This window comes from Primulina tabacum, unplaced genomic scaffold, assembly GCF_025594145.1.
Source record: "Primulina tabacum isolate GXHZ01 unplaced genomic scaffold, ASM2559414v2 Contig677, whole genome shotgun sequence".
NCBI lineage: Eukaryota > Viridiplantae > Streptophyta > Magnoliopsida > Lamiales > Gesneriaceae > Primulina > Primulina tabacum.
In genome coordinates, this window is record NW_027459842.1 from 1 (window position 1) to 27594 (window position 27594).

A 27594-nucleotide genomic window follows, 5' to 3' on the forward strand; every position below is an offset into this window, starting at 1 on the left:
ATCAAATTAGCCTACAATTTTGTCCAAATCCGCAGTGCCCGAGCTACTTTCATTTCACATGTCTTATCTGGTCCCGATCGAGATTCAGATGATTTGAGCCGAAAATCGTCTGTCAACAAGTAATCAAAAATAGAAAAACACGAAAAAGGGTGCAACACGAGGACTTCCCAGGGGGTCACCCATCCTAGTACTGCTCTCGCCCAAGCACGCTTAACTTCGGAGTTCTGATAGGATTAGTGCTGGTATGATCGCACACGACATGAGTGGGATGTTTATTCTTATATCCCTCGAGTACGGTGGAACGGGCGGCGATGGACAACACGCGGCACTGCTCTCGCCCAATCATAACCACGAAGTTAAGCGTTCTGGCGCGATGGCAGAGGTAGGATGGGTGACCTCCCTGGGTAGACCTCGTGTCGCGATCGTTTACGTAAATTATGGATAAAACAGTCGAAATAATTGTTTTAATTAGTTAACCGTCTCCGGAGTACTGCGTCATACCCTTCCGCACAGAACCGGCTCACGACAACAAAAATCGATAAATGTTCCCAGAAAATAGAAAAAAAAATAAGAAGAAGGAAATAACGAATGTAAAGCTATTATTATGCCTGGGATACGATAAAATGGAACCGGAATCGAATTTCGAACTTCCTAAGCGGATTTCTCGAGGAAACGAAAGCTTAACAGAAGCGGTAAATCGCAAATTAGAGGGTCTTAGAGAAGGAATTCGGCTAAAATCTCGTCAGCTCATTGCGTAGTAATGAGTCTCGTCCGTTTGCCCGTTTACAATCAAATTAGCCTACAATTTTGTCCAAATCCGGCAGTGCCCGAGCTACTTTCATTTCACATGTCTTATCTGGTCCCGATCGAGATTCAGATGATTTGAGCCGAAAATCGTCTGTCAACAAGTAATCAAAAATAGAAAAACACGAAAAAGGGTGCAACACGAGGACTTCCCAGGGGGTCACCCATCCTAGTACTGCTCTCGCCCAAGCACGCTTAACTTCGGAGTTCTGATGGGATCCGGTGCATTAGTGCTGGTATGATCGCACCCGACATTGAGTGGGATGTTTATTCTTATATCCCTCGAGTACGTGTGGAGCGGGCGGCGATGGACAACACGCGGCACTGCTCTCGCCCAATCATAACCACGAAGTTAAGCGTTCTGGCGCGATGGCAGAGCTAGGATGGGTGACCTCCCTGGGAAGACCTCGTGTCGCGATCGTTTACGTAAATTATGGATAAAACAGTCGAAATAATTGTTTTAATGAGTTAACCGTCTCCGGAGTAATCTGCGTCATACCCTTCCGCACAGAACCGGCTCACGACAACAAAAATCGATAAATGTTCCCAGAAAATAGAAAAAAAAATAAGAAGAAGGAAATAACGAATGTAAAGCTATTATTATGCCTGGGATACGATAAAATGGAACCGGAATCGAATTTCGAACTTCCTAAGCGGATTTCTCGAGGAAACGAAAGCTTAACAGAAGCGGTAAATCGCAAATTAGAGGGTCTTAGAGAAGGAATTCGGCTAAAATCTCGTCAGCTCATTGCGTAGTAATGAGTCTCGTCCGTTTGCCCGTTTACAATCAAATTAGCCTACAATTTTGTCCAAATCCGGCAGTGCCCGAGCTACTTTCATTTCACATGTCTTATCTGGTCCCGATCGAGATTCAGATGATTTGAGCCGAAAATCGTCTGTCAACAAGTAATCAAAAATAGAAAAACACGAAAAAGGGTGCAACACGAGGACTTCCCAGGGGGTCACCCATCCTAGTACTGCTCTCGCCCAAGCACGCTTAACTTCGGAGTTCTGATGGGATCCGGTGCATTAGTGCTGGTATGATCGCACCCGACATTGAGTGGGATGTTTATTCTTATATCCCTCGAGTACGTGTGGAGCGGGCGGCGATGGACAACACGCGGCACTGCTCTCGCCCAATCATAACCATGAAGTTAAGCGTTCTGGCGCGATGGCAGAGCTAGGATGGGTGACCTCCCTGGGAAGACCTCGTGTCGCGACCGTTTACGTAAATTATGGATAAAACAGTCGAAATAATTGTTTTAATGAGTTAACCGTCTCCGGAGTAATCTGCGTCATACCCTTCCGCACAGAACCGGCTCACGACAACAAAAATCGATAAATGTTCCCAGAAAATAGAAAAAAAAATAAGAAGAAGGAAATAACGAATGTAAAGCTATTATTATGCCTGGGATACGATAAAATGGAACCGGAATCGAATTTCGAACTTCCTAAGCGGATTTCTCGAGGAAACGAAAGCTTAACAGAAGCGGTAAATCGCAAATTAGAGGGTCTTAGAGAAGGAATTCGGCTAAAATCTCGTCAGCTCATTGCGTAGTAATGAGTCTCGTCCGTTTGCCCGTTTACAATCAAATTAGCCTACAATTTTGTCCAAATCCGGCAGTGCCCGAGCTACTTTCATTTCACATGTCTTATCTGGTCCCGATCGAGATTCAGATGATTTGAGCCGAAAATCGTCTGTCAACAAGTAATCAAAAATAGAAAAACACGAAAAAGGGTGCAACACGAGGACTTCCCAGGGGGTCACCCATCCTAGTACTGCTCTCGCCCAAGCACGCTTAACTTCGGAGTTCTGATGGGATCCGGTGCATTAGTGCTGGTATGATCGCACCCGACATTGAGTGGGATGTTTATTCTTATATCCCTCGAGTACGTGTGGAGCGGGCGGCGATGGACAACACGCGGCACTGCTCTCGCCCAATCATAACCATGAAGTTAAGCGTTCTGGCGCGATGGCAGAGCTAGGATGGGTGACCTCCCTGGGAAGACCTCGTGTCGCGATCGTTTACGTAAATTATGGATAAAACAGTCGAAATAATTGTTTTTAATGAGTTAACCGTCTCCGGAGTAATCTGCGTCATACCCTTCCGCACAGAACCGGCTCACGACAACAAAAATCGATAAATGTTCCCAGAAAATAGAAAAAAAAATAAGAAGAAGGAAATAACGAATGTAAAGCTATTATTATGCCTGGGATACGATAAAATGGAACCGGAATCGAATTTCGAACTTCCTAAGCGGATTTCTCGAGGAAACGAAAGCTTAACAGAAGCGGTAAATCGCAAATTAGAGGGTCTTAGAGAAGGAATTCGGCTAAAATCTCGTCAGCTCATTGCGTAGTAATGAGTCTCGTCCGTTTGCCCGTTTACAATCAAATTAGCCTACAATTTTGTCCAAATCCGGCAGTGCCCGAGCTACTTTCATTTCACATGTCTTATCTGGTCCCGATCGAGATTCAGATGATTTGAGCCGAAAATCGTCTGTCAACAAGTAATCAAAAATAGAAAAACACGAAAAAGGGTGCAACACGAGGACTTCCCAGGGGGTCACCCATCCTAGTACTGCTCTCGCCCAAGCACGCTTAACTTCGGAGTTCTGATGGGATCCGGTGCATTAGTGCTGGTATGATCGCACCCGACATTGAGTGGGATGTTTATTCTTATATCCCTCGAGTACGTGTGGAGCGGGCGGCGATGGACAACACGCGGCACTGCTCTCGCCCAATCATAACCATGAAGTTAAGCGTTCTGGCGCGATGGCAGAGGCTAGGATGGGTGACCTCCCTGGGAAGACCTCGTGTCGCGATCGTTTACGTAAATTATGGATAAAACAGTCGAAATAATTGTTTTTAATGAGTTAACCGTCTCCGGAGTAATCTGCGTCATACCCTTCCGCACAGAACCGGCTCACGACAACAAAAATCGATAAATGTTCCCAGAAAATAGAAAAAAAAATAAGAAGAAGGAAATAACGAATGTAAAGCTATTATTATGCCTGGGATACGATAAAATGGAACCGGAATCGAATTTCGAACTTCCTAAGCGGATTTCTCGAGGAAACGAAAGCTTAACAGAAGCGGTAAATCGCAAATTAGAGGGTCTTAGAGAAGGAATTCGGCTAAAATCTCGTCAGCTCATTGCGTAGTAATGAGTCTCGTCCGTTTGCCCGTTTACAATCAAATTAGCCTACAATTTTGTCCAAATCCGGCAGTGCCCGAGCTACTTTCATTTCACATGTCTTATCTGGTCCCGATCGAGATTCAGATGATTTGAGCCGAAAATCGTCTGTCAACAAGTAATCAAAAATAGAAAAACACGAAAAAGGGTGCAACACGAGGACTTCCCAGGGGGTCACCCATCCTAGTACTGCTCTCGCCCAAGCACGCTTAACTTCGGAGTTCTGATGGGATCCGGTGCATTAGTGCTGGTATGATCGCACCCGACATTGAGTGGGATGTTTATTCTTATATCCCTCGAGTACGTGTGGAGCGGGCGGCGATGGACAACACGCGGCACTGCTCTCGCCCAATCATAACCACGAAGTTAAGCGTTCTGGCGCGATGGCAGAGCTAGGATGGGTGACCTCCCTGGGAAGACCTCGTGTCGCGATCGTTTACGTAAATTATGGATAAAACAGTCGAAATAATTGTTTTAATGAGTTAACCGTCTCCGGAGTAATCTGCGTCATACCCTTCCGCACAGAACCGGCTCACGACAACAAAAATCGATAAATGTTCCCAGAAAATAGAAAAAAAAATAAGAAGAAGGAAATAACGAATGTAAAGCTATTATTATGCCTGGGATACGATAAAATGGAACCGGAATCGAATTTCGAACTTCCTAAGCGGATTTCTCGAGGAAACGAAAGCTTAACAGAAGCGGTAAATCGCAAATTAGAGGGTCTTAGAGAAGGAATTCGGCTAAAATCTCGTCAGCTCATTGCGTAGTAATGAGTCTCGTCCGTTTGCCCGTTTACAATCAAATTAGCCTACAATTTTGTCCAAATCCGGCAGTGCCCGAGCTACTTTCATTTCACATGTCTTATCTGGTCCCGATCGAGATTCAGATGATTTGAGCCGAAAATCGTCTGTCAACAAGTAATCAAAAATAGAAAAACACGAAAAAGGGTGCAACACGAGGACTTCCCAGGGGGTCACCCATCCTAGTACTGCTCTCGCCCAAGCACGCTTAACTTCGGAGTTCTGATGGGATCCGGTGCATTAGTGCTGGTATGATCGCACCCGACATTGAGTGGGATGTTTATTCTTATATCCCTCGAGTACGTGTGGAGCGGGCGGCGATGGACAACACGCGGCACTGCTCTCGCCCAATCATAACCATGAAGTTAAGCGTTCTGGCGCGATGGCAGAGCTAGGATGGGTGACCTCCCTGGGAAGACCTCGTGTCGCGACCGTTTACGTAAATTATGGATAAAACAGTCGAAATAATTGTTTTTAATGAGTTAACCGTCTCCGGAGTAATCTGCGTCATACCCTTCCGCACAGAACCGGCTCACGACAACAAAAATCGATAAATGTTCCCAGAAAATAGAAAAAAAAATAAGAAGAAGGAAATAACGAATGTAAAGCTATTATTATGCCTGGGATACGATAAAATGGAACCGGAATCGAATTTCGAACTTCCTAAGCGGATTTCTCGAGGAAACGAAAGCTTAACAGAAGCGTTAAATCGCAAATTAGAGGGTCTTAGAGAAGGAATTCGGCTAAAATCTCGTCAGCTCATTGCGTAGTAATGAGTCTCGTCCGTTTGCCCGTTTACAATCAAATTAGCCTACAATTTTGTCCAAATCCGGCAGTGCCCGAGCTACTTTCATTTCACATGTCTTATCTGGTCCCGATCGAGATTCAGATGATTTGAGCCGAAAATCGTCTGTCAACAAGTAATCAAAAATAGAAAAACACGAAAAAGGGTGCAACACGAGGACTTCCCAGGGGGTCACCCATCCTAGTACTGCTCTCGCCCAAGCACGCTTAACTTCGGAGTTCTGATGGGATCCGGTGCATTAGTGCTGGTATGATCGCACCCGACATTGAGTGGGATGTTTATTCTTATATCCCTCGAGTACGTGTGGAGCGGGCGGCGATGGACAACACGCGGCACTGCTCTCGCCCAATCATAACCACGAAGTTAAGCGTTCTGGCGCGATGGCAGAGGTAGGATGGGTGACCTCCCTGGGAAGACCTCGTGTCGCGATCGTTTACGTAAATTATGGATAAAACAGTCGAAATAATTGTTTTTAATGAGTTAACCGTCTCCGGAGTAATCTGCGTCATACCCTTCCGCACAGAACCGGCTCACGACAACAAAAATCGATAAATGTTCCCAGAAAATAGAAAAAAAAATAAGAAGAAGGAAATAACGAATGTAAAGCTATTATTATGCCTGGGATACGATAAAATGGAACCGGAATCGAATTTCGAACTTCCTAAGCGGATTTCTCGAGGAAACGAAAGCTTAACAGAAGCGTTAAATCGCAAATTAGAGGGTCTTAGAGAAGGAATTCGGCTAAAATCTCGTCAGCTCATTGCGTAGTAATGAGTCTCGTCCGTTTGCCCGTTTACAATCAAATTAGCCTACAATTTTGTCCAAATCCGGCAGTGCCCGAGCTACTTTCATTTCACATGTCTTATCTGGTCCCGATCGAGATTCAGATGATTTGAGCCGAAAATCGTCTGTCAACAAGTAATCAAAAATAGAAAAACACGAAAAAGGGTGCAACACGAGGACTTCCCAGGGGGTCACCCATCCTAGTACTGCTCTCGCCCAAGCACGCTTAACTTCGGAGTTCTGATGGGATCCGGTGCATTAGTGCTGGTATGATCGCACCCGACATTGAGTGGGATGTTTATTCTTATATCCCTCGAGTACGTGTGGAGCGGGCGGCGATGGACAACACGCGGCACTGCTCTCGCCCAATCATAACCACGAAGTTAAGCGTTCTGGCGCGATGGCAGAGCTAGGATGGGTGACCTCCCTGGGAAGACCTCGTGTCGCGATCGTTTACGTAAATTATGGATAAAACAGTCGAAATAATTGTTTTAATGAGTTAACCGTCTCCGGAGTAATCTGCGTCATACCCTTCCGCACAGAACCGGCTCACGACAACAAAAATCGATAAATGTTCCCAGAAAATAGAAAAAAAAATAAGAAGAAGGAAATAACGAATGTAAAGCTATTATTATGCCTGGGATACGATAAAATGGAACCGGAATCGAATTTCGAACTTCCTAAGCGGATTTCTCGAGGAAACGAAAGCTTAACAGAAGCGGTAAATCGCAAATTAGAGGGTCTTAGAGAAGGAATTCGGCTAAAATCTCGTCAGCTCATTGCGTAGTAATGAGTCTCGTCCGTTTGCCCGTTTACAATCAAATTAGCCTACAATTTTGTCCAAATCCGGCAGTGCCCGAGCTACTTTCATTTCACATGTCTTATCTGGTCCCGATCGAGATTCAGATGATTTGAGCCGAAAATCGTCTGTCAACAAGTAATCAAAAATAGAAAAACACGAAAAAGGGTGCAACACGAGGACTTCCCAGGGGGTCACCCATCCTAGTACTGCTCTCGCCCAAGCACGCTTAACTTCGGAGTTCTGATGGGATCCGGTGCATTAGTGCTGGTATGATCGCACCCGACATTGAGTGGGATGTTTATTCTTATATCCCTCGAGTACGTGTGGAGCGGGCGGCGATGGACAACACGCGGCACTGCTCTCGCCCAATCATAACCATGAAGTTAAGCGTTCTGGCGCGATGGCAGAGCTAGGATGGGTGACCTCCCTGGGAAGACCTCGTGTCGCGATCGTTTACGTAAATTATGGATAAAACAGTCGAAATAATTGTTTTAATGAGTTAACCGTCTCCGGAGTAATCTGCGTCATACCCTTCCGCACAGAACCGGCTCACGACAACAAAAATCGATAAATGTTCCCAGAAAATAGAAAAAAAAATAAGAAGAAGGAAATAACGAATGTAAAGCTATTATTATGCCTGGGATACGATAAAATGGAACCGGAATCGAATTTCGAACTTCCTAAGCGGATTTCTCGAGGAAACGAAAGCTTAACAGAAGCGGTAAATCGCAAATTAGAGGGTCTTAGAGAAGGAATTCGGCTAAAATCTCGTCAGCTCATTGCGTAGTAATGAGTCTCGTCCGTTTGCCCGTTTACAATCAAATTAGCCTACAATTTTGTCCAAATCCGGCAGTGCCCGAGCTACTTTCATTTCACATGTCTTATCTGGTCCCGATCGAGATTCAGATGATTTGAGCCGAAAATCGTCTGTCAACAAGTAATCAAAAATAGAAAAACACGAAAAAGGGTGCAACACGAGGACTTCCCAGGGGGTCACCCATCCTAGTACTGCTCTCGCCCAAGCACGCTTAACTTCGGAGTTCTGATGGGATCCGGTGCATTAGTGCTGGTATGATCGCACCCGACATTGAGTGGGATGTTTATTCTTATATCCCTCGAGTACGTGTGGAGCGGGCGGCGATGGACAACACGCGGCACTGCTCTCGCCCAATCATAACCATGAAGTTAAGCGTTCTGGCGCGATGGCAGAGCTAGGATGGGTGACCTCCCTGGGAAGACCTCGTGTCGCGATCGTTTACGTAAATTATGGATAAAACAGTCGAAATAATTGTTTTAATGAGTTAACCGTCTCCGGAGTAATCTGCGTCATACCCTTCCGCACAGAACCGGCTCACGACAACAAAAATCGATAAATGTTCCCAGAAAATAGAAAAAAAAATAAGAAGAAGGAAATAACGAATGTAAAGCTATTATTATGCCTGGGATACGATAAAATGGAACCGGAATCGAATTTCGAACTTCCTAAGCGGATTTCTCGAGGAAACGAAAGCTTAACAGAAGCGGTAAATCGCAAATTAGAGGGTCTTAGAGAAGGAATTCGGCTAAAATCTCGTCAGCTCATTGCGTAGTAATGAGTCTCGTCCGTTTGCCCGTTTACAATCAAATTAGCCTACAATTTTGTCCAAATCCGGCAGTGCCCGAGCTACTTTCATTTCACATGTCTTATCTGGTCCCGATCGAGATTCAGATGATTTGAGCCGAAAATCGTCTGTCAACAAGTAATCAAAAATAGAAAAACACGAAAAAGGGTGCAACACGAGGACTTCCCAGGGGGTCACCCATCCTAGTACTGCTCTCGCCCAAGCACGCTTAACTTCGGAGTTCTGATGGGATCCGGTGCATTAGTGCTGGTATGATCGCACCCGACATTGAGTGGGATGTTTATTCTTATATCCCTCGAGTACGTGTGGAGCGGGCGGCGATGGACAACACGCGGCACTGCTCTCGCCCAATCATAACCACGAAGTTAAGCGTTCTGGCGCGATGGCAGAGGTAGGATGGGTGACCTCCCTGGGAAGACCTCGTGTCGCGATCGTTTACGTAAATTATGGATAAAACAGTCGAAATAATTGTTTTTAATGAGTTAACCGTCTCCGGAGTAATCTGCGTCATACCCTTCCGCACAGAACCGGCTCACGACAACAAAAATCGATAAATGTTCCCAGAAAATAGAAAAAAAAATAAGAAGAAGGAAATAACGAATGTAAAGCTATTATTATGCCTGGGATACGATAAAATGGAACCGGAATCGAATTTCGAACTTCCTAAGCGGATTTCTCGAGGAAACGAAAGCTTAACAGAAGCGGTAAATCGCAAATTAGAGGGTCTTAGAGAAGGAATTCGGCTAAAATCTCGTCAGCTCATTGCGTAGTAATGAGTCTCGTCCGTTTGCCCGTTTACAATCAAATTAGCCTACAATTTTGTCCAAATCCGGCAGTGCCCGAGCTACTTTCATTTCACATGTCTTATCTGGTCCCGATCGAGATTCAGATGATTTGAGCCGAAAATCGTCTGTCAACAAGTAATCAAAAATAGAAAAACACGAAAAAGGGTGCAACACGAGGACTTCCCAGGGGGTCACCCATCCTAGTACTGCTCTCGCCCAAGCACGCTTAACTTCGGAGTTCTGATGGGATCCGGTGCATTAGTGCTGGTATGATCGCACCCGACATTGAGTGGGATGTTTATTCTTATATCCCTCGAGTACGTGTGGAGCGGGCGGCGATGGACAACACGCGGCACTGCTCTCGCCCAATCATAACCATGAAGTTAAGCGTTCTGGCGCGATGGCAGAGCTAGGATGGGTGACCTCCCTGGGAAGACCTCGTGTCGCGATCGTTTACGTAAATTATGGATAAAACAGTCGAAATAATTGTTTTAATGAGTTAACCGTCTCCGGAGTAATCTGCGTCATACCCTTCCGCACAGAACCGGCTCACGACAACAAAAATCGATAAATGTTCCCAGAAAATAGAAAAAAAAATAAGAAGAAGGAAATAACGAATGTAAAGCTATTATTATGCCTGGGATACGATAAAATGGAACCGGAATCGAATTTCGAACTTCCTAAGCGGATTTCTCGAGGAAACGAAAGCTTAACAGAAGCGGTAAATCGCAAATTAGAGGGTCTTAGAGAAGGAATTCGGCTAAAATCTCGTCAGCTCATTGCGTAGTAATGAGTCTCGTCCGTTTGCCCGTTTACAATCAAATTAGCCTACAATTTTGTCCAAATCCGGCAGTGCCCGAGCTACTTTCATTTCACATGTCTTATCTGGTCCCGATCGAGATTCAGATGATTTGAGCCGAAAATCGTCTGTCAACAAGTAATCAAAAATAGAAAAACACGAAAAAGGGTGCAACACGAGGACTTCCCAGGGGGTCACCCATCCTAGTACTGCTCTCGCCCAAGCACGCTTAACTTCGGAGTTCTGATGGGATCCGGTGCATTAGTGCTGGTATGATCGCACCCGACATTGAGTGGGATGTTTATTCTTATATCCCTCGAGTACGTGTGGAGCGGGCGGCGATGGACAACACGCGGCACTGCTCTCGCCCAATCATAACCATGAAGTTAAGCGTTCTGGCGCGATGGCAGAGCTAGGATGGGTGACCTCCCTGGGAAGACCTCGTGTCGCGATCGTTTACGTAAATTATGGATAAAACAGTCGAAATAATTGTTTTAATGAGTTAACCGTCTCCGGAGTAATCTGCGTCATACCCTTCCGCACAGAACCGGCTCACGACAACAAAAATCGATAAATGTTCCCAGAAAATAGAAAAAAAAATAAGAAGAAGGAAATAACGAATGTAAAGCTATTATTATGCCTGGGATACGATAAAATGGAACCGGAATCGAATTTCGAACTTCCTAAGCGGATTTCTCGAGGAAACGAAAGCTTAACAGAAGCGGTAAATCGCAAATTAGAGGGTCTTAGAGAAGGAATTCGGCTAAAATCTCGTCAGCTCATTGCGTAGTAATGAGTCTCGTCCGTTTGCCCGTTTACAATCAAATTAGCCTACAATTTTGTCCAAATCCGGCAGTGCCCGAGCTACTTTCATTTCACATGTCTTATCTGGTCCCGATCGAGATTCAGATGATTTGAGCCGAAAATCGTCTGTCAACAAGTAATCAAAAATAGAAAAACACGAAAAAGGGTGCAACACGAGGACTTCCCAGGGGGTCACCCATCCTAGTACTGCTCTCGCCCAAGCACGCTTAACTTCGGAGTTCTGATGGGATCCGGTGCATTAGTGCTGGTATGATCGCACCCGACATTGAGTGGGATGTTTATTCTTATATCCCTCGAGTACGTGTGGAGCGGGCGGCGATGGACAACACGCGGCACTGCTCTCGCCCAATCATAACCATGAAGTTAAGCGTTCTGGCGCGATGGCAGAGCTAGGATGGGTGACCTCCCTGGGAAGACCTCGTGTCGCGACCGTTTACGTAAATTATGGATAAAACAGTCGAAATAATTGTTTTTAATGAGTTAACCGTCTCCGGAGTAATCTGCGTCATACCCTTCCGCACAGAACCGGCTCACGACAACAAAAATCGATAAATGTTCCCAGAAAATAGAAAAAAAAATAAGAAGAAGGAAATAACGAATGTAAAGCTATTATTATGCCTGGGATACGATAAAATGGAACCGGAATCGAATTTCGAACTTCCTAAGCGGATTTCTCGAGGAAACGAAAGCTTAACAGAAGCGGTAAATCGCAAATTAGAGGGTCTTAGAGAAGGAATTCGGCTAAAATCTCGTCAGCTCATTGCGTAGTAATGAGTCTCGTCCGTTTGCCCGTTTACAATCAAATTAGCCTACAATTTTGTCCAAATCCGGCAGTGCCCGAGCTACTTTCATTTCACATGTCTTATCTGGTCCCGATCGAGATTCAGATGATTTGAGCCGAAAATCGTCTGTCAACAAGTAATCAAAAATAGAAAAACACGAAAAAGGGTGCAACACGAGGACTTCCCAGGGGGTCACCCATCCTAGTACTGCTCTCGCCCAAGCACGCTTAACTTCGGAGTTCTGATGGGATCCGGTGCATTAGTGCTGGTATGATCGCACCCGACATTGAGTGGGATGTTTATTCTTATATCCCTCGAGTACGTGTGGAGCGGGCGGCGATGGACAACACGCGGCACTGCTCTCGCCCAATCATAACCATGAAGTTAAGCGTTCTGGCGCGATGGCAGAGCTAGGATGGGTGACCTCCCTGGGAAGACCTCGTGTCGCGACCGTTTACGTAAATTATGGATAAAACAGTCGAAATAATTGTTTTAATGAGTTAACCGTCTCCGGAGTAATCTGCGTCATACCCTTCCGCACAGAACCGGCTCACGACAACAAAAATCGATAAATGTTCCCAGAAAATAGAAAAAAAAATAAGAAGAAGGAAATAACGAATGTAAAGCTATTATTATGCCTGGGATACGATAAAATGGAACCGGAATCGAATTTCGAACTTCCTAAGCGGATTTCTCGAGGAAACGAAAGCTTAACAGAAGCGGTAAATCGCAAATTAGAGGGTCTTAGAGAAGGAATTCGGCTAAAATCTCGTCAGCTCATTGCGTAGTAATGAGTCTCGTCCGTTTGCCCGTTTACAATCAAATTAGCCTACAATTTTGTCCAAATCCGGCAGTGCCCGAGCTACTTTCATTTCACATGTCTTATCTGGTCCCGATCGAGATTCAGATGATTTGAGCCGAAAATCGTCTGTCAACAAGTAATCAAAAATAGAAAAACACGAAAAAGGGTGCAACACGAGGACTTCCCAGGGGGTCACCCATCCTAGTACTGCTCTCGCCCAAGCACGCTTAACTTCGGAGTTCTGATGGGATCCGGTGCATTAGTGCTGGTATGATCGCACCCGACATTGAGTGGGATGTTTATTCTTATATCCCTCGAGTACGTGTGGAGCGGGCGGCGATGGACAACACGCGGCACTGCTCTCGCCCAATCATAACCATGAAGTTAAGCGTTCTGGCGCGATGGCAGAGGCTAGGATGGGTGACCTCCCTGGGAAGACCTCGTGTCGCGATCGTTTACGTAAATTATGGATAAAACAGTCGAAATAATTGTTTTTAATGAGTTAACCGTCTCCGGAGTAATCTGCGTCATACCCTTCCGCACAGAACCGGCTCACGACAACAAAAATCGATAAATGTTCCCAGAAAATAGAAAAAAAAATAAGAAGAAGGAAATAACGAATGTAAAGCTATTATTATGCCTGGGATACGATAAAATGGAACCGGAATCGAATTTCGAACTTCCTAAGCGGATTTCTCGAGGAAACGAAAGCTTAACAGAAGCGGTAAATCGCAAATTAGAGGGTCTTAGAGAAGGAATTCGGCTAAAATCTCGTCAGCTCATTGCGTAGTAATGAGTCTCGTCCGTTTGCCCGTTTACAATCAAATTAGCCTACAATTTTGTCCAAATCCGGCAGTGCCCGAGCTACTTTCATTTCACATGTCTTATCTGGTCCCGATCGAGATTCAGATGATTTGAGCCGAAAATCGTCTGTCAACAAGTAATCAAAAATAGAAAAACACGAAAAAGGGTGCAACACGAGGACTTCCCAGGGGGTCACCCATCCTAGTACTGCTCTCGCCCAAGCACGCTTAACTTCGGAGTTCTGATGGGATCCGGTGCATTAGTGCTGGTATGATCGCACCCGACATTGAGTGGGATGTTTATTCTTATATCCCTCGAGTACGTGTGGAGCGGGCGGCGATGGACAACACGCGGCACTGCTCTCGCCCAATCATAACCATGAAGTTAAGCGTTCTGGCGCGATGGCAGAGCTAGGATGGGTGACCTCCCTGGGAAGACCTCGTGTCGCGATCGTTTACGTAAATTATGGATAAAACAGTCGAAATAATTGTTTTTAATGAGTTAACCGTCTCCGGAGTAATCTGCGTCATACCCTTCCGCACAGAACCGGCTCACGACAACAAAAATCGATAAATGTTCCCAGAAAATAGAAAAAAAAATAAGAAGAAGGAAATAACGAATGTAAAGCTATTATTATGCCTGGGATACGATAAAATGGAACCGGAATCGAATTTCGAACTTCCTAAGCGGATTTCTCGAGGAAACGAAAGCTTAACAGAAGCGGTAAATCGCAAATTAGAGGGTCTTAGAGAAGGAATTCGGCTAAAATCTCGTCAGCTCATTGCGTAGTAATGAGTCTCGTCCGTTTGCCCGTTTACAATCAAATTAGCCTACAATTTTGTCCAAATCCGGCAGTGCCCGAGCTACTTTCATTTCACATGTCTTATCTGGTCCCGATCGAGATTCAGATGATTTGAGCCGAAAATCGTCTGTCAACAAGTAATCAAAAATAGAAAAACACGAAAAAGGGTGCAACACGAGGACTTCCCAGGGGGTCACCCATCCTAGTACTGCTCTCGCCCAAGCACGCTTAACTTCGGAGTTCTGATGGGATCCGGTGCATTAGTGCTGGTATGATCGCACCCGACATTGAGTGGGATGTTTATTCTTATATCCCTCGAGTACGTGTGGAGCGGGCGGCGATGGACAACACGCGGCACTGCTCTCGCCCAATCATAACCATGAAGTTAAGCGTTCTGGCGCGATGGCAGAGCTAGGATGGGTGACCTCCCTGGGAAGACCTCGTGTCGCGACCGTTTACGTAAATTATGGATAAAACAGTCGAAATAATTGTTTTAATGAGTTAACCGTCTCCGGAGTAATCTGCGTCATACCCTTCCGCACAGAACCGGCTCACGACAACAAAAATCGATAAATGTTCCCAGAAAATAGAAAAAAAAATAAGAAGAAGGAAATAACGAATGTAAAGCTATTATTATGCCTGGGATACGATAAAATGGAACCGGAATCGAATTTCGAACTTCCTAAGCGGATTTCTCGAGGAAACGAAAGCTTAACAGAAGCGGTAAATCGCAAATTAGAGGGTCTTAGAGAAGGAATTCGGCTAAAATCTCGTCAGCTCATTGCGTAGTAATGAGTCTCGTCCGTTTGCCCGTTTACAATCAAATTAGCCTACAATTTTGTCCAAATCCGGCAGTGCCCGAGCTACTTTCATTTCACATGTCTTATCTGGTCCCGATCGAGATTCAGATGATTTGAGCCGAAAATCGTCTGTCAACAAGTAATCAAAAATAGAAAAACACGAAAAAGGGTGCAACACGAGGACTTCCCAGGGGGTCACCCATCCTAGTACTGCTCTCGCCCAAGCACGCTTAACTTCGGAGTTCTGATGGGATCCGGTGCATTAGTGCTGGTATGATCGCACCCGACATTGAGTGGGATGTTTATTCTTATATCCCTCGAGTACGTGTGGAGCGGGCGGCGATGGACAACACGCGGCACTGCTCTCGCCCAATCATAACCATGAAGTTAAGCGTTCTGGCGCGATGGCAGAGCTAGGATGGGTGACCTCCCTGGGAAGACCTCGTGTCGCGACCGTTTACGTAAATTATGGATAAAACAGTCGAAATAATTGTTTTTAATGAGTTAACCGTCTCCGGAGTAATCTGCGTCATACCCTTCCGCACAGAACCGGCTCACGACAACAAAAATCGATAAATGTTCCCAGAAAATAGAAAAAAAAATAAGAAGAAGGAAATAACGAATGTAAAGCTATTATTATGCCTGGGATACGATAAAATGGAACCGGAATCGAATTTCGAACTTCCTAAGCGGATTTCTCGAGGAAACGAAAGCTTAACAGAAGCGGTAAATCGCAAATTAGAGGGTCTTAGAGAAGGAATTCGGCTAAAATCTCGTCAGCTCATTGCGTAGTAATGAGTCTCGTCCGTTTGCCCGTTTACAATCAAATTAGCCTACAATTTTGTCCAAATCCGGCAGTGCCCGAGCTACTTTCATTTCACATGTCTTATCTGGTCCCGATCGAGATTCAGATGATTTGAGCCGAAAATCGTCTGTCAACAAGTAATCAAAAATAGAAAAACACGAAAAAGGGTGCAACACGAGGACTTCCCAGGGGGTCACCCATCCTAGTACTGCTCTCGCCCAAGCACGCTTAACTTCGGAGTTCTGATGGGATCCGGTGCATTAGTGCTGGTATGATCGCACCCGACATTGAGTGGGATGTTTATTCTTATATCCCTCGAGTACGTGTGGAGCGGGCGGCGATGGACAACACGCGGCACTGCTCTCGCCCAATCATAACCATGAAGTTAAGCGTTCTGGCGCGATGGCAGAGCTAGGATGGGTGACCTCCCTGGGAAGACCTCGTGTCGCGACCGTTTACGTAAATTATGGATAAAACAGTCGAAATAATTGTTTTTAATGAGTTAACCGTCTCCGGAGTAATCTGCGTCATACCCTTCCGCACAGAACCGGCTCACGACAACAAAAATCGATAAATGTTCCCAGAAAATAGAAAAAAAAATAAGAAGAAGGAAATAACGAATGTAAAGCTATTATTATGCCTGGGATACGATAAAATGGAACCGGAATCGAATTTCGAACTTCCTAAGCGGATTTCTCGAGGAAACGAAAGCTTAACAGAAGCGGTAAATCGCAAATTAGAGGGTCTTAGAGAAGGAATTCGGCTAAAATCTCGTCAGCTCATTGCGTAGTAATGAGTCTCGTCCGTTTGCCCGTTTACAATCAAATTAGCCTACAATTTTGTCCAAATCCGGCAGTGCCCGAGCTACTTTCATTTCACATGTCTTATCTGGTCCCGATCGAGATTCAGATGATTTGAGCCGAAAATCGTCTGTCAACAAGTAATCAAAAATAGAAAAACACGAAAAAGGGTGCAACACGAGGACTTCCCAGGGGGTCACCCATCCTAGTACTGCTCTCGCCCAAGCACGCTTAACTTCGGAGTTCTGATGGGATCCGGTGCATTAGTGCTGGTATGATCGCACCCGACATTGAGTGGGATGTTTATTCTTATATCCCTCGAGTACGTGTGGAGCGGGCGGCGATGGACAACACGCGGCACTGCTCTCGCCCAATCATAACCATGAAGTTAAGCGTTCTGGCGCGATGGCAGAGCTAGGATGGGTGACCTCCCTGGGAAGACCTCGTGTCGCGATCGTTTACGTAAATTATGGATAAAACAGTCGAAATAATTGTTTTAATGAGTTAACCGTCTCCGGAGTAATCTGCGTCATACCCTTCCGCACAGAACCGGCTCACGACAACAAAAATCGATAAATGTTCCCAGAAAATAGAAAAAAAAATAAGAAGAAGGAAATAACGAATGTAAAGCTATTATTATGCCTGGGATACGATAAAATGGAACCGGAATCGAATTTCGAACTTCCTAAGCGGATTTCTCGAGGAAACGAAAGCTTAACAGAAGCGGTAAATCGCAAATTAGAGGGTCTTAGAGAAGGAATTCGGCTAAAATCTCGTCAGCTCATTGCGTAGTAATGAGTCTCGTCCGTTTGCCCGTTTACAATCAAATTAGCCTACAATTTTGTCCAAATCCGGCAGTGCCCGAGCTACTTTCATTTCACATGTCTTATCTGGTCCCGATCGAGATTCAGATGATTTGAGCCGAAAATCGTCTGTCAACAAGTAATCAAAAATAGAAAAACACGAAAAAGGGTGCAACACGAGGACTTCCCAGGGGGTCACCCATCCTAGTACTGCTCTCGCCCAAGCACGCTTAACTTCGGAGTTCTGATGGGATCCGGTGCATTAGTGCTGGTATGATCGCACCCGACATTGAGTGGGATGTTTATTCTTATATCCCTCGAGTACGTGTGGAGCGGGCGGCGATGGACAACACGCGGCACTGCTCTCGCCCAATCATAACCATGAAGTTAAGCGTTCTGGCGCGATGGCAGAGCTAGGATGGGTGACCTCCCTGGGAAGACCTCGTGTCGCGATCGTTTACGTAAATTATGGATAAAACAGTCGAAATAATTGTTTTTAATGAGTTAACCGTCTCCGGAGTAATCTGCGTCATACCCTTCCGCACAGAACCGGCTCACGACAACAAAAATCGATAAATGTTCCCAGAAAATAGAAAAAAAAATAAGAAGAAGGAAATAACGAATGTAAAGCTATTATTATGCCTGGGATACGATAAAATGGAACCGGAATCGAATTTCGAACTTCCTAAGCGGATTTCTCGAGGAAACGAAAGCTTAACAGAAGCGGTAAATCGCAAATTAGAGGGTCTTAGAGAAGGAATTCGGCTAAAATCTCGTCAGCTCATTGCGTAGTAATGAGTCTCGTCCGTTTGCCCGTTTACAATCAAATTAGCCTACAATTTTGTCCAAATCCGGCAGTGCCCGAGCTACTTTCATTTCACATGTCTTATCTGGTCCCGATCGAGATTCAGATGATTTGAGCCGAAAATCGTCTGTCAACAAGTAATCAAAAATAGAAAAACACGAAAAAGGGTGCAACACGAGGACTTCCCAGGGGGTCACCCATCCTAGTACTGCTCTCGCCCAAGCACGCTTAACTTCGGAGTTCTGATGGGATCCGGTGCATTAGTGCTGGTATGATCGCACCCGACATTGAGTGGGATGTTTATTCTTATATCCCTCGAGTACGTGTGGAGCGGGCGGCGATGGACAACACGCGGCACTGCTCTCGCCCAATCATAACCATGAAGTTAAGCGTTCTGGCGCGATGGCAGAGCTAGGATGGGTGACCTCCCTGGGAAGACCTCGTGTCGCGATCGTTTACGTAAATTATGGATAAAACAGTCGAAATAATTGTTTTTAATGAGTTAACCGTCTCCGGAGTAATCTGCGTCATACCCTTCCGCACAGAACCGGCTCACGACAACAAAAATCGATAAATGTTCCCAGAAAATAGAAAAAAAAATAAGAAGAAGGAAATAACGAATGTAAAGCTATTATTATGCCTGGGATACGATAAAATGGAACCGGAATCGAATTTCGAACTTCCTAAGCGGATTTCTCGAGGAAACGAAAGCTTAACAGAAGCGGTAAATCGCAAATTAGAGGGTCTTAGAGAAGGAATTCGGCTAAAATCTCGTCAGCTCATTGCGTAGTAATGAGTCTCGTCCGTTTGCCCGTTTACAATCAAATTAGCCTACAATTTTGTCCAAATCCGGCAGTGCCCGAGCTACTTTCATTTCACATGTCTTATCTGGTCCCGATCGAGATTCAGATGATTTGAGCCGAAAATCGTCTGTCAACAAGTAATCAAAAATAGAAAAACACGAAAAAGGGTGCAACACGAGGACTTCCCAGGGGGTCACCCATCCTAGTACTGCTCTCGCCCAAGCACGCTTAACTTCGGAGTTCTGATGGGATCCGGTGCATTAGTGCTGGTATGATCGCACCCGACATTGAGTGGGATGTTTATTCTTATATCCCTCGAGTACGTGTGGAGCGGGCGGCGATGGACAACACGCGGCACTGCTCTCGCCCAATCATAACCATGAAGTTAAGCGTTCTGGCGCGATGGCAGAGCTAGGATGGGTGACCTCCCTGGGAAGACCTCGTGTCGCGACCGTTTACGTAAATTATGGATAAAACAGTCGAAATAATTGTTTTTAATGAGTTAACCGTCTCCGGAGTAATCTGCGTCATACCCTTCCGCACAGAACCGGCTCACGACAACAAAAATCGATAAATGTTCCCAGAAAATAGAAAAAAAAATAAGAAGAAGGAAATAACGAATGTAAAGCTATTATTATGCCTGGGATACGATAAAATGGAACCGGAATCGAATTTCGAACTTCCTAAGCGGATTTCTCGAGGAAACGAAAGCTTAACAGAAGCGGTAAATCGCAAATTAGAGGGTCTTAGAGAAGGAATTCGGCTAAAATCTCGTCAGCTCATTGCGTAGTAATGAGTCTCGTCCGTTTGCCCGTTTACAATCAAATTAGCCTACAATTTTGTCCAAATCCGGCAGTGCCCGAGCTACTTTCATTTCACATGTCTTATCTGGTCCCGATCGAGATTCAGATGATTTGAGCCGAAAATCGTCTGTCAACAAGTAATCAAAAATAGAAAAACACGAAAAAGGGTGCAACACGAGGACTTCCCAGGGGGTCACCCATCCTAGTACTGCTCTCGCCCAAGCACGCTTAACTTCGGAGTTCTGATGGGATCCGGTGCATTAGTGCTGGTATGATCGCACCCGACATTGAGTGGGATGTTTATTCTTATATCCCTCGAGTACGTGTGGAGCGGGCGGCGATGGACAACACGCGGCACTGCTCTCGCCCAATCATAACCATGAAGTTAAGCGTTCTGGCGCGATGGCAGAGCTAGGATGGGTGACCTCCCTGGGAAGACCTCGTGTCGCGATCGTTTACGTAAATTATGGATAAAACAGTCGAAATAATTGTTTTTAATGAGTTAACCGTCTCCGGAGTAATCTGCGTCATACCCTTCCGCACAGAACCGGCTCACGACAACAAAAATCGATAAATGTTCCCAGAAAATAGAAAAAAAAATAAGAAGAAGGAAATAACGAATGTAAAGCTATTATTATGCCTGGGATACGATAAAATGGAACCGGAATCGAATTTCGAACTTCCTAAGCGGATTTCTCGAGGAAACGAAAGCTTAACAGAAGCGGTAAATCGCAAATTAGAGGGTCTTAGAGAAGGAATTCGGCTAAAATCTCGTCAGCTCATTGCGTAGTAATGAGTCTCGTCCGTTTGCCCGTTTACAATCAAATTAGCCTACAATTTTGTCCAAATCCGGCAGTGCCCGAGCTACTTTCATTTCACATGTCTTATCTGGTCCCGATCGAGATTCAGATGATTTGAGCCGAAAATCGTCTGTCAACAAGTAATCAAAAATAGAAAAACACGAAAAAGGGTGCAACACGAGGACTTCCCAGGGGGTCACCCATCCTAGTACTGCTCTCGCCCAAGCACGCTTAACTTCGGAGTTCTGATGGGATCCGGTGCATTAGTGCTGGTATGATCGCACCCGACATTGAGTGGGATGTTTATTCTTATATCCCTCGAGTACGTGTGGAGCGGGCGGCGATGGACAACACGCGGCACTGCTCTCGCCCAATCATAACCATGAAGTTAAGCGTTCTGGCGCGATGGCAGAGGCTAGGATGGGTGACCTCCCTGGGAAGACCTCGTGTCGCGATCGTTTACGTAAATTATGGATAAAACAGTCGAAATAATTGTTTTTAATGAGTTAACCGTCTCCGGAGTAATCTGCGTCATACCCTTCCGCACAGAACCGGCTCACGACAACAAAAATCGATAAATGTTCCCAGAAAATAGAAAAAAAAATAAGAAGAAGGAAATAACGAATGTAAAGCTATTATTATGCCTGGGATACGATAAAATGGAACCGGAATCGAATTTCGAACTTCCTAAGCGGATTTCTCGAGGAAACGAAAGCTTAACAGAAGCGTTAAATCGCAAATTAGAGGGTCTTAGAGAAGGAATTCGGCTAAAATCTCGTCAGCTCATTGCGTAGTAATGAGTCTCGTCCGTTTGCCCGTTTACAATCAAATTAGCCTACAATTTTGTCCAAATCCGGCAGTGCCCGAGCTACTTTCATTTCACATGTCTTATCTGGTCCCGATCGAGATTCAGATGATTTGAGCCGAAAATCGTCTGTCAACAAGTAATCAAAAATAGAAAAACACGAAAAAGGGTGCAACACGAGGACTTCCCAGGGGGTCACCCATCCTAGTACTGCTCTCGCCCAAGCACGCTTAACTTCGGAGTTCTGATGGGATCCGGTGCATTAGTGCTGGTATGATCGCACCCGACATTGAGTGGGATGTTTATTCTTATATCCCTCGAGTACGTGTGGAGCGGGCGGCGATGGACAACACGCGGCACTGCTCTCGCCCAATCATAACCATGAAGTTAAGCGTTCTGGCGCGATGGCAGAGCTAGGATGGGTGACCTCCCTGGGAAGACCTCGTGTCGCGACCGTTTACGTAAATTATGGATAAAACAGTCGAAATAATTGTTTTTAATGAGTTAACCGTCTCCGGAGTAATCTGCGTCATACCCTTCCGCACAGAACCGGCTCACGACAACAAAAATCGATAAATGTTCCCAGAAAATAGAAAAAAAAATAAGAAGAAGGAAATAACGAATGTAAAGCTATTATTATGCCTGGGATACGATAAAATGGAACCGGAATCGAATTTCGAACTTCCTAAGCGGATTTCTCGAGGAAACGAAAGCTTAACAGAAGCGGTAAATCGCAAATTAGAGGGTCTTAGAGAAGGAATTCGGCTAAAATCTCGTCAGCTCATTGCGTAGTAATGAGTCTCGTCCGTTTGCCCGTTTACAATCAAATTAGCCTACAATTTTGTCCAAATCCGGCAGTGCCCGAGCTACTTTCATTTCACATGTCTTATCTGGTCCCGATCGAGATTCAGATGATTTGAGCCGAAAATCGTCTGTCAACAAGTAATCAAAAATAGAAAAACACGAAAAAGGGTGCAACACGAGGACTTCCCAGGGGGTCACCCATCCTAGTACTGCTCTCGCCCAAGCACGCTTAACTTCGGAGTTCTGATGGGATCCGGTGCATTAGTGCTGGTATGATCGCACCCGACATTGAGTGGGATGTTTATTCTTATATCCCTCGAGTACGTGTGGAGCGGGCGGCGATGGACAACACGCGGCACTGCTCTCGCCCAATCATAACCATGAAGTTAAGCGTTCTGGCGCGATGGCAGAGCTAGGATGGGTGACCTCCCTGGGAAGACCTCGTGTCGCGACCGTTTACGTAAATTATGGATAAAACAGTCGAAATAATTGTTTTTAATGAGTTAACCGTCTCCGGAGTAATCTGCGTCATACCCTTCCGCACAGAACCGGCTCACGACAACAAAAATCGATAAATGTTCCCAGAAAATAGAAAAAAAAATAAGAAGAAGGAAATAACGAATGTAAAGCTATTATTATGCCTGGGATACGATAAAATGGAACCGGAATCGAATTTCGAACTTCCTAAGCGGATTTCTCGAGGAAACGAAAGCTTAACAGAAGCGGTAAATCGCAAATTAGAGGGTCTTAGAGAAGGAATTCGGCTAAAATCTCGTCAGCTCATTGCGTAGTAATGAGTCTCGTCCGTTTGCCCGTTTACAATCAAATTAGCCTACAATTTTGTCCAAATCCGGCAGTGCCCGAGCTACTTTCATTTCACATGTCTTATCTGGTCCCGATCGAGATTCAGATGATTTGAGCCGAAAATCGTCTGTCAACAAGTAATCAAAAATAGAAAAACACGAAAAAGGGTGCAACACGAGGACTTCCCAGGGGGTCACCCATCCTAGTACTGCTCTCGCCCAAGCACGCTTAACTTCGGAGTTCTGATGGGATCCGGTGCATTAGTGCTGGTATGATCGCACCCGACATTGAGTGGGATGTTTATTCTTATATCCCTCGAGTACGTGTGGAGCGGGCGGCGATGGACAACACGCGGCACTGCTCTCGCCCAATCATAACCATGAAGTTAAGCGTTCTGGCGCGATGGCAGAGCTAGGATGGGTGACCTCCCTGGGAAGACCTCGTGTCGCGACCGTTTACGTAAATTATGGATAAAACAGTCGAAATAATTGTTTTTAATGAGTTAACCGTCTCCGGAGTAATCTGCGTCATACCCTTCCGCACAGAACCGGCTCACGACAACAAAAATCGATAAATGTTCCCAGAAAATAGAAAAAAAAATAAGAAGAAGGAAATAACGAATGTAAAGCTATTATTATGCCTGGGATACGATAAAATGGAACCGGAATCGAATTTCGAACTTCCTAAGCGGATTTCTCGAGGAAACGAAAGCTTAACAGAAGCGGTAAATCGCAAATTAGAGGGTCTTAGAGAAGGAATTCGGCTAAAATCTCGTCAGCTCATTGCGTAGTAATGAGTCTCGTCCGTTTGCCCGTTTACAATCAAATTAGCCTACAATTTTGTCCAAATCCGGCAGTGCCCGAGCTACTTTCATTTCACATGTCTTATCTGGTCCCGATCGAGATTCAGATGATTTGAGCCGAAAATCGTCTGTCAACAAGTAATCAAAAATAGAAAAACACGAAAAAGGGTGCAACACGAGGACTTCCCAGGGGGTCACCCATCCTAGTACTGCTCTCGCCCAAGCACGCTTAACTTCGGAGTTCTGATGGGATCCGGTGCATTAGTGCTGGTATGATCGCACCCGACATTGAGTGGGATGTTTATTCTTATATCCCTCGAGTACGTGTGGAGCGGGCGGCGATGGACAACACGCGGCACTGCTCTCGCCCAATCATAACCATGAAGTTAAGCGTTCTGGCGCGATGGCAGAGCTAGGATGGGTGACCTCCCTGGGAAGACCTCGTGTCGCGACCGTTTACGTAAATTATGGATAAAACAGTCGAAATAATTGTTTTTAATGAGTTAACCGTCTCCGGAGTAATCTGCGTCATACCCTTCCGCACAGAACCGGCTCACGACAACAAAAATCGATAAATGTTCCCAGAAAATAGAAAAAAAAATAAGAAGAAGGAAATAACGAATGTAAAGCTATTATTATGCCTGGGATACGATAAAATGGAACCGGAATCGAATTTCGAACTTCCTAAGCGGATTTCTCGAGGAAACGAAAGCTTAACAGAAGCGGTAAATCGCAAATTAGAGGGTCTTAGAGAAGGAATTCGGCTAAAATCTCGTCAGCTCATTGCGTAGTAATGAGTCTCGTCCGTTTGCCCGTTTACAATCAAATTAGCCTACAATTTTGTCCAAATCCGGCAGTGCCCGAGCTACTTTCATTTCACATGTCTTATCTGGTCCCGATCGAGATTCAGATGATTTGAGCCGAAAATCGTCTGTCAACAAGTAATCAAAAATAGAAAAACACGAAAAAGGGTGCAACACGAGGACTTCCCAGGGGGTCACCCATCCTAGTACTGCTCTCGCCCAAGCACGCTTAACTTCGGAGTTCTGATGGGATCCGGTGCATTAGTGCTGGTATGATCGCACCCGACATTGAGTGGGATGTTTATTCTTATATCCCTCGAGTACGTGTGGAGCGGGCGGCGATGGACAACACGCGGCACTGCTCTCGCCCAATCATAACCATGAAGTTAAGCGTTCTGGCGCGATGGCAGAGCTAGGATGGGTGACCTCCCTGGGAAGACCTCGTGTCGCGACCGTTTACGTAAATTATGGATAAAACAGTCGAAATAATTGTTTTTAATGAGTTAACCGTCTCCGGAGTAATCTGCGTCATACCCTTCCGCACAGAACCGGCTCACGACAACAAAAATCGATAAATGTTCCCAGAAAATAGAAAAAAAAATAAGAAGAAGGAAATAACGAATGTAAAGCTATTATTATGCCTGGGATACGATAAAATGGAACCGGAATCGAATTTCGAACTTCCTAAGCGGATTTCTCGAGGAAACGAAAGCTTAACAGAAGCGTTAAATCGCAAATTAGAGGGTCTTAGAGAAGGAATTCGGCTAAAATCTCGTCAGCTCATTGCGTAGTAATGAGTCTCGTCCGTTTGCCCGTTTACAATCAAATTAGCCTACAATTTTGTCCAAATCCGGCAGTGCCCGAGCTACTTTCATTTCACATGTCTTATCTGGTCCCGATCGAGATTCAGATGATTTGAGCCGAAAATCGTCTGTCAACAAGTAATCAAAAATAGAAAAACACGAAAAAGGGTGCAACACGAGGACTTCCCAGGGGGTCACCCATCCTAGTACTGCTCTCGCCCAAGCACGCTTAACTTCGGAGTTCTGATGGGATCCGGTGCATTAGTGCTGGTATGATCGCACCCGACATTGAGTGGGATGTTTATTCTTATATCCCTCGAGTACGTGTGGAGCGGGCGGCGATGGACAACACGCGGCACTGCTCTCGCCCAATCATAACCATGAAGTTAAGCGTTCTGGCGCGATGGCAGAGCTAGGATGGGTGACCTCCCTGGGAAGACCTCGTGTCGCGACCGTTTACGTAAATTATGGATAAAACAGTCGAAATAATTGTTTTTAATGAGTTAACCGTCTCCGGAGTAATCTGCGTCATACCCTTCCGCACAGAACCGGCTCACGACAACAAAAATCGATAAATGTTCCCAGAAAATAGAAAAAAAAATAAGAAGAAGGAAATAACGAATGTAAAGCTATTATTATGCCTGGGATACGATAAAATGGAACCGGAATCGAATTTCGAACTTCCTAAGCGGATTTCTCGAGGAAACGAAAGCTTAACAGAAGCGGTAAATCGCAAATTAGAGGGTCTTAGAGAAGGAATTCGGCTAAAATCTCGTCAGCTCATTGCGTAGTAATGAGTCTCGTCCGTTTGCCCGTTTACAATCAAATTAGCCTACAATTTTGTCCAAATCCGGCAGTGCCCGAGCTACTTTCATTTCACATGTCTTATCTGGTCCCGATCGAGATTCAGATGATTTGAGCCGAAAATCGTCTGTCAACAAGTAATCAAAAATAGAAAAACACGAAAAAGGGTGCAACACGAGGACTTCCCAGGGGGTCACCCATCCTAGTACTGCTCTCGCCCAAGCACGCTTAACTTCGGAGTTCTGATGGGATCCGGTGCATTAGTGCTGGTATGATCGCACCCGACATTGAGTGGGATGTTTATTCTTATATCCCTCGAGTACGTGTGGAGCGGGCGGCGATGGACAACACGCGGCACTGCTCTCGCCCAATCATAACCATGAAGTTAAGCGTTCTGGCGCGATGGCAGAGCTAGGATGGGTGACCTCCCTGGGAAGACCTCGTGTCGCGACCGTTTACGTAAATTATGGATAAAACAGTCGAAATAATTGTTTTTAATGAGTTAACCGTCTCCGGAGTAATCTGCGTCATACCCTTCCGCACAGAACCGGCTCACGACAACAAAAATCGATAAATGTTCCCAGAAAATAGAAAAAAAAATAAGAAGAAGGAAATAACGAATGTAAAGCTATTATTATGCCTGGGATACGATAAAATGGAACCGGAATCGAATTTCGAACTTCCTAAGCGGATTTCTCGAGGAAACGAAAGCTTAACAGAAGCGGTAAATCGCAAATTAGAGGGTCTTAGAGAAGGAATTCGGCTAAAATCTCGTCAGCTCATTGCGTAGTAATGAGTCTCGTCCGTTTGCCCGTTTACAATCAAATTAGCCTACAATTTTGTCCAAATCCGGCAGTGCCCGAGCTACTTTCATTTCACATGTCTTATCTGGTCCCGATCGAGATTCAGATGATTTGAGCCGAAAATCGTCTGTCAACAAGTAATCAAAAATAGAAAAACACGAAAAAGGGTGCAACACGAGGACTTCCCAGGGGGTCACCCATCCTAGTACTGCTCTCGCCCAAGCACGCTTAACTTCGGAGTTCTGATGGGATCCGGTGCATTAGTGCTGGTATGATCGCACCCGACATTGAGTGGGATGTTTATTCTTATATCCCTCGAGTACGTGTGGAGC

General features: G+C 45.3%; 34 non-coding genes and 1 pseudogene across 34 annotated transcripts; all 35 read right to left on the minus strand.

Annotated features, from left to right (window-relative positions):
* Positions 1–146: 146 nt before the first annotated feature.
* Positions 147–256, minus strand: LOC142534699 (5S ribosomal RNA; annotated as a pseudogene).
* Positions 257–935: 679 nt separating this feature from the next.
* Positions 936–1054, minus strand: LOC142534745 (5S ribosomal RNA). Its single transcript, XR_012817171.1, has one exon. It is a non-coding gene; the product is annotated as a 5S ribosomal RNA (ribosomal RNA).
* Positions 1055–1737: 683 nt separating this feature from the next.
* Positions 1738–1856, minus strand: LOC142534676 (5S ribosomal RNA). The gene has a single exon (XR_012817114.1). It is a non-coding gene; the product is annotated as a 5S ribosomal RNA (ribosomal RNA).
* Positions 1857–2539: 683 nt separating this feature from the next.
* Positions 2540–2658, minus strand: LOC142534688 (5S ribosomal RNA). Its single transcript, XR_012817124.1, has one exon. It is a non-coding gene; the product is annotated as a 5S ribosomal RNA (ribosomal RNA).
* A 684-nt stretch (positions 2659–3342) lies between these two features.
* On the minus strand, positions 3343–3461 carry LOC142534700 (5S ribosomal RNA). The gene has a single exon (XR_012817126.1). It is a non-coding gene; the product is annotated as a 5S ribosomal RNA (ribosomal RNA).
* Positions 3462–4146: 685 nt separating this feature from the next.
* On the minus strand, positions 4147–4265 carry LOC142534703 (5S ribosomal RNA). Its single transcript, XR_012817127.1, has one exon. It is a non-coding gene; the product is annotated as a 5S ribosomal RNA (ribosomal RNA).
* Positions 4266–4948: 683 nt separating this feature from the next.
* Positions 4949–5067, minus strand: LOC142534704 (5S ribosomal RNA). Its single transcript, XR_012817129.1, has one exon. It is a non-coding gene; the product is annotated as a 5S ribosomal RNA (ribosomal RNA).
* A 684-nt stretch (positions 5068–5751) lies between these two features.
* On the minus strand, positions 5752–5870 carry LOC142534705 (5S ribosomal RNA). The gene has a single exon (XR_012817130.1). It is a non-coding gene; the product is annotated as a 5S ribosomal RNA (ribosomal RNA).
* Positions 5871–6554: 684 nt separating this feature from the next.
* Positions 6555–6673, minus strand: LOC142534706 (5S ribosomal RNA). The gene has a single exon (XR_012817131.1). It is a non-coding gene; the product is annotated as a 5S ribosomal RNA (ribosomal RNA).
* A 683-nt stretch (positions 6674–7356) lies between these two features.
* Positions 7357–7475, minus strand: LOC142534707 (5S ribosomal RNA). The gene has a single exon (XR_012817132.1). It is a non-coding gene; the product is annotated as a 5S ribosomal RNA (ribosomal RNA).
* Positions 7476–8158: 683 nt separating this feature from the next.
* Positions 8159–8277, minus strand: LOC142534708 (5S ribosomal RNA). The gene has a single exon (XR_012817133.1). It is a non-coding gene; the product is annotated as a 5S ribosomal RNA (ribosomal RNA).
* A 683-nt stretch (positions 8278–8960) lies between these two features.
* Positions 8961–9079, minus strand: LOC142534709 (5S ribosomal RNA). The gene has a single exon (XR_012817135.1). It is a non-coding gene; the product is annotated as a 5S ribosomal RNA (ribosomal RNA).
* Positions 9080–9763: 684 nt separating this feature from the next.
* Positions 9764–9882, minus strand: LOC142534711 (5S ribosomal RNA). The gene has a single exon (XR_012817137.1). It is a non-coding gene; the product is annotated as a 5S ribosomal RNA (ribosomal RNA).
* Positions 9883–10565: 683 nt separating this feature from the next.
* On the minus strand, positions 10566–10684 carry LOC142534712 (5S ribosomal RNA). Its single transcript, XR_012817138.1, has one exon. It is a non-coding gene; the product is annotated as a 5S ribosomal RNA (ribosomal RNA).
* Positions 10685–11367: 683 nt separating this feature from the next.
* LOC142534713 (5S ribosomal RNA) lies at positions 11368–11486 on the minus strand. Its single transcript, XR_012817139.1, has one exon. It is a non-coding gene; the product is annotated as a 5S ribosomal RNA (ribosomal RNA).
* A 684-nt stretch (positions 11487–12170) lies between these two features.
* LOC142534714 (5S ribosomal RNA) lies at positions 12171–12289 on the minus strand. Its single transcript, XR_012817141.1, has one exon. It is a non-coding gene; the product is annotated as a 5S ribosomal RNA (ribosomal RNA).
* Positions 12290–12972: 683 nt separating this feature from the next.
* Positions 12973–13091, minus strand: LOC142534715 (5S ribosomal RNA). Its single transcript, XR_012817142.1, has one exon. It is a non-coding gene; the product is annotated as a 5S ribosomal RNA (ribosomal RNA).
* A 685-nt stretch (positions 13092–13776) lies between these two features.
* LOC142534716 (5S ribosomal RNA) lies at positions 13777–13895 on the minus strand. Its single transcript, XR_012817143.1, has one exon. It is a non-coding gene; the product is annotated as a 5S ribosomal RNA (ribosomal RNA).
* A 684-nt stretch (positions 13896–14579) lies between these two features.
* Positions 14580–14698, minus strand: LOC142534717 (5S ribosomal RNA). Its single transcript, XR_012817144.1, has one exon. It is a non-coding gene; the product is annotated as a 5S ribosomal RNA (ribosomal RNA).
* Positions 14699–15381: 683 nt separating this feature from the next.
* Positions 15382–15500, minus strand: LOC142534718 (5S ribosomal RNA). The gene has a single exon (XR_012817145.1). It is a non-coding gene; the product is annotated as a 5S ribosomal RNA (ribosomal RNA).
* A 684-nt stretch (positions 15501–16184) lies between these two features.
* Positions 16185–16303, minus strand: LOC142534720 (5S ribosomal RNA). The gene has a single exon (XR_012817147.1). It is a non-coding gene; the product is annotated as a 5S ribosomal RNA (ribosomal RNA).
* Positions 16304–16987: 684 nt separating this feature from the next.
* LOC142534721 (5S ribosomal RNA) lies at positions 16988–17106 on the minus strand. The gene has a single exon (XR_012817148.1). It is a non-coding gene; the product is annotated as a 5S ribosomal RNA (ribosomal RNA).
* A 683-nt stretch (positions 17107–17789) lies between these two features.
* On the minus strand, positions 17790–17908 carry LOC142534723 (5S ribosomal RNA). The gene has a single exon (XR_012817150.1). It is a non-coding gene; the product is annotated as a 5S ribosomal RNA (ribosomal RNA).
* Positions 17909–18592: 684 nt separating this feature from the next.
* On the minus strand, positions 18593–18711 carry LOC142534724 (5S ribosomal RNA). Its single transcript, XR_012817151.1, has one exon. It is a non-coding gene; the product is annotated as a 5S ribosomal RNA (ribosomal RNA).
* Positions 18712–19395: 684 nt separating this feature from the next.
* On the minus strand, positions 19396–19514 carry LOC142534726 (5S ribosomal RNA). The gene has a single exon (XR_012817152.1). It is a non-coding gene; the product is annotated as a 5S ribosomal RNA (ribosomal RNA).
* A 684-nt stretch (positions 19515–20198) lies between these two features.
* Positions 20199–20317, minus strand: LOC142534727 (5S ribosomal RNA). The gene has a single exon (XR_012817153.1). It is a non-coding gene; the product is annotated as a 5S ribosomal RNA (ribosomal RNA).
* A 684-nt stretch (positions 20318–21001) lies between these two features.
* LOC142534728 (5S ribosomal RNA) lies at positions 21002–21120 on the minus strand. The gene has a single exon (XR_012817154.1). It is a non-coding gene; the product is annotated as a 5S ribosomal RNA (ribosomal RNA).
* A 685-nt stretch (positions 21121–21805) lies between these two features.
* On the minus strand, positions 21806–21924 carry LOC142534729 (5S ribosomal RNA). The gene has a single exon (XR_012817155.1). It is a non-coding gene; the product is annotated as a 5S ribosomal RNA (ribosomal RNA).
* A 684-nt stretch (positions 21925–22608) lies between these two features.
* LOC142534730 (5S ribosomal RNA) lies at positions 22609–22727 on the minus strand. The gene has a single exon (XR_012817156.1). It is a non-coding gene; the product is annotated as a 5S ribosomal RNA (ribosomal RNA).
* A 684-nt stretch (positions 22728–23411) lies between these two features.
* Positions 23412–23530, minus strand: LOC142534731 (5S ribosomal RNA). The gene has a single exon (XR_012817157.1). It is a non-coding gene; the product is annotated as a 5S ribosomal RNA (ribosomal RNA).
* A 684-nt stretch (positions 23531–24214) lies between these two features.
* LOC142534732 (5S ribosomal RNA) lies at positions 24215–24333 on the minus strand. The gene has a single exon (XR_012817158.1). It is a non-coding gene; the product is annotated as a 5S ribosomal RNA (ribosomal RNA).
* Positions 24334–25017: 684 nt separating this feature from the next.
* On the minus strand, positions 25018–25136 carry LOC142534733 (5S ribosomal RNA). Its single transcript, XR_012817159.1, has one exon. It is a non-coding gene; the product is annotated as a 5S ribosomal RNA (ribosomal RNA).
* Positions 25137–25820: 684 nt separating this feature from the next.
* On the minus strand, positions 25821–25939 carry LOC142534735 (5S ribosomal RNA). The gene has a single exon (XR_012817161.1). It is a non-coding gene; the product is annotated as a 5S ribosomal RNA (ribosomal RNA).
* Positions 25940–26623: 684 nt separating this feature from the next.
* Positions 26624–26742, minus strand: LOC142534736 (5S ribosomal RNA). The gene has a single exon (XR_012817162.1). It is a non-coding gene; the product is annotated as a 5S ribosomal RNA (ribosomal RNA).
* A 684-nt stretch (positions 26743–27426) lies between these two features.
* LOC142534737 (5S ribosomal RNA) lies at positions 27427–27545 on the minus strand. Its single transcript, XR_012817163.1, has one exon. It is a non-coding gene; the product is annotated as a 5S ribosomal RNA (ribosomal RNA).
* Positions 27546–27594: the final 49 nt, after the last annotated feature.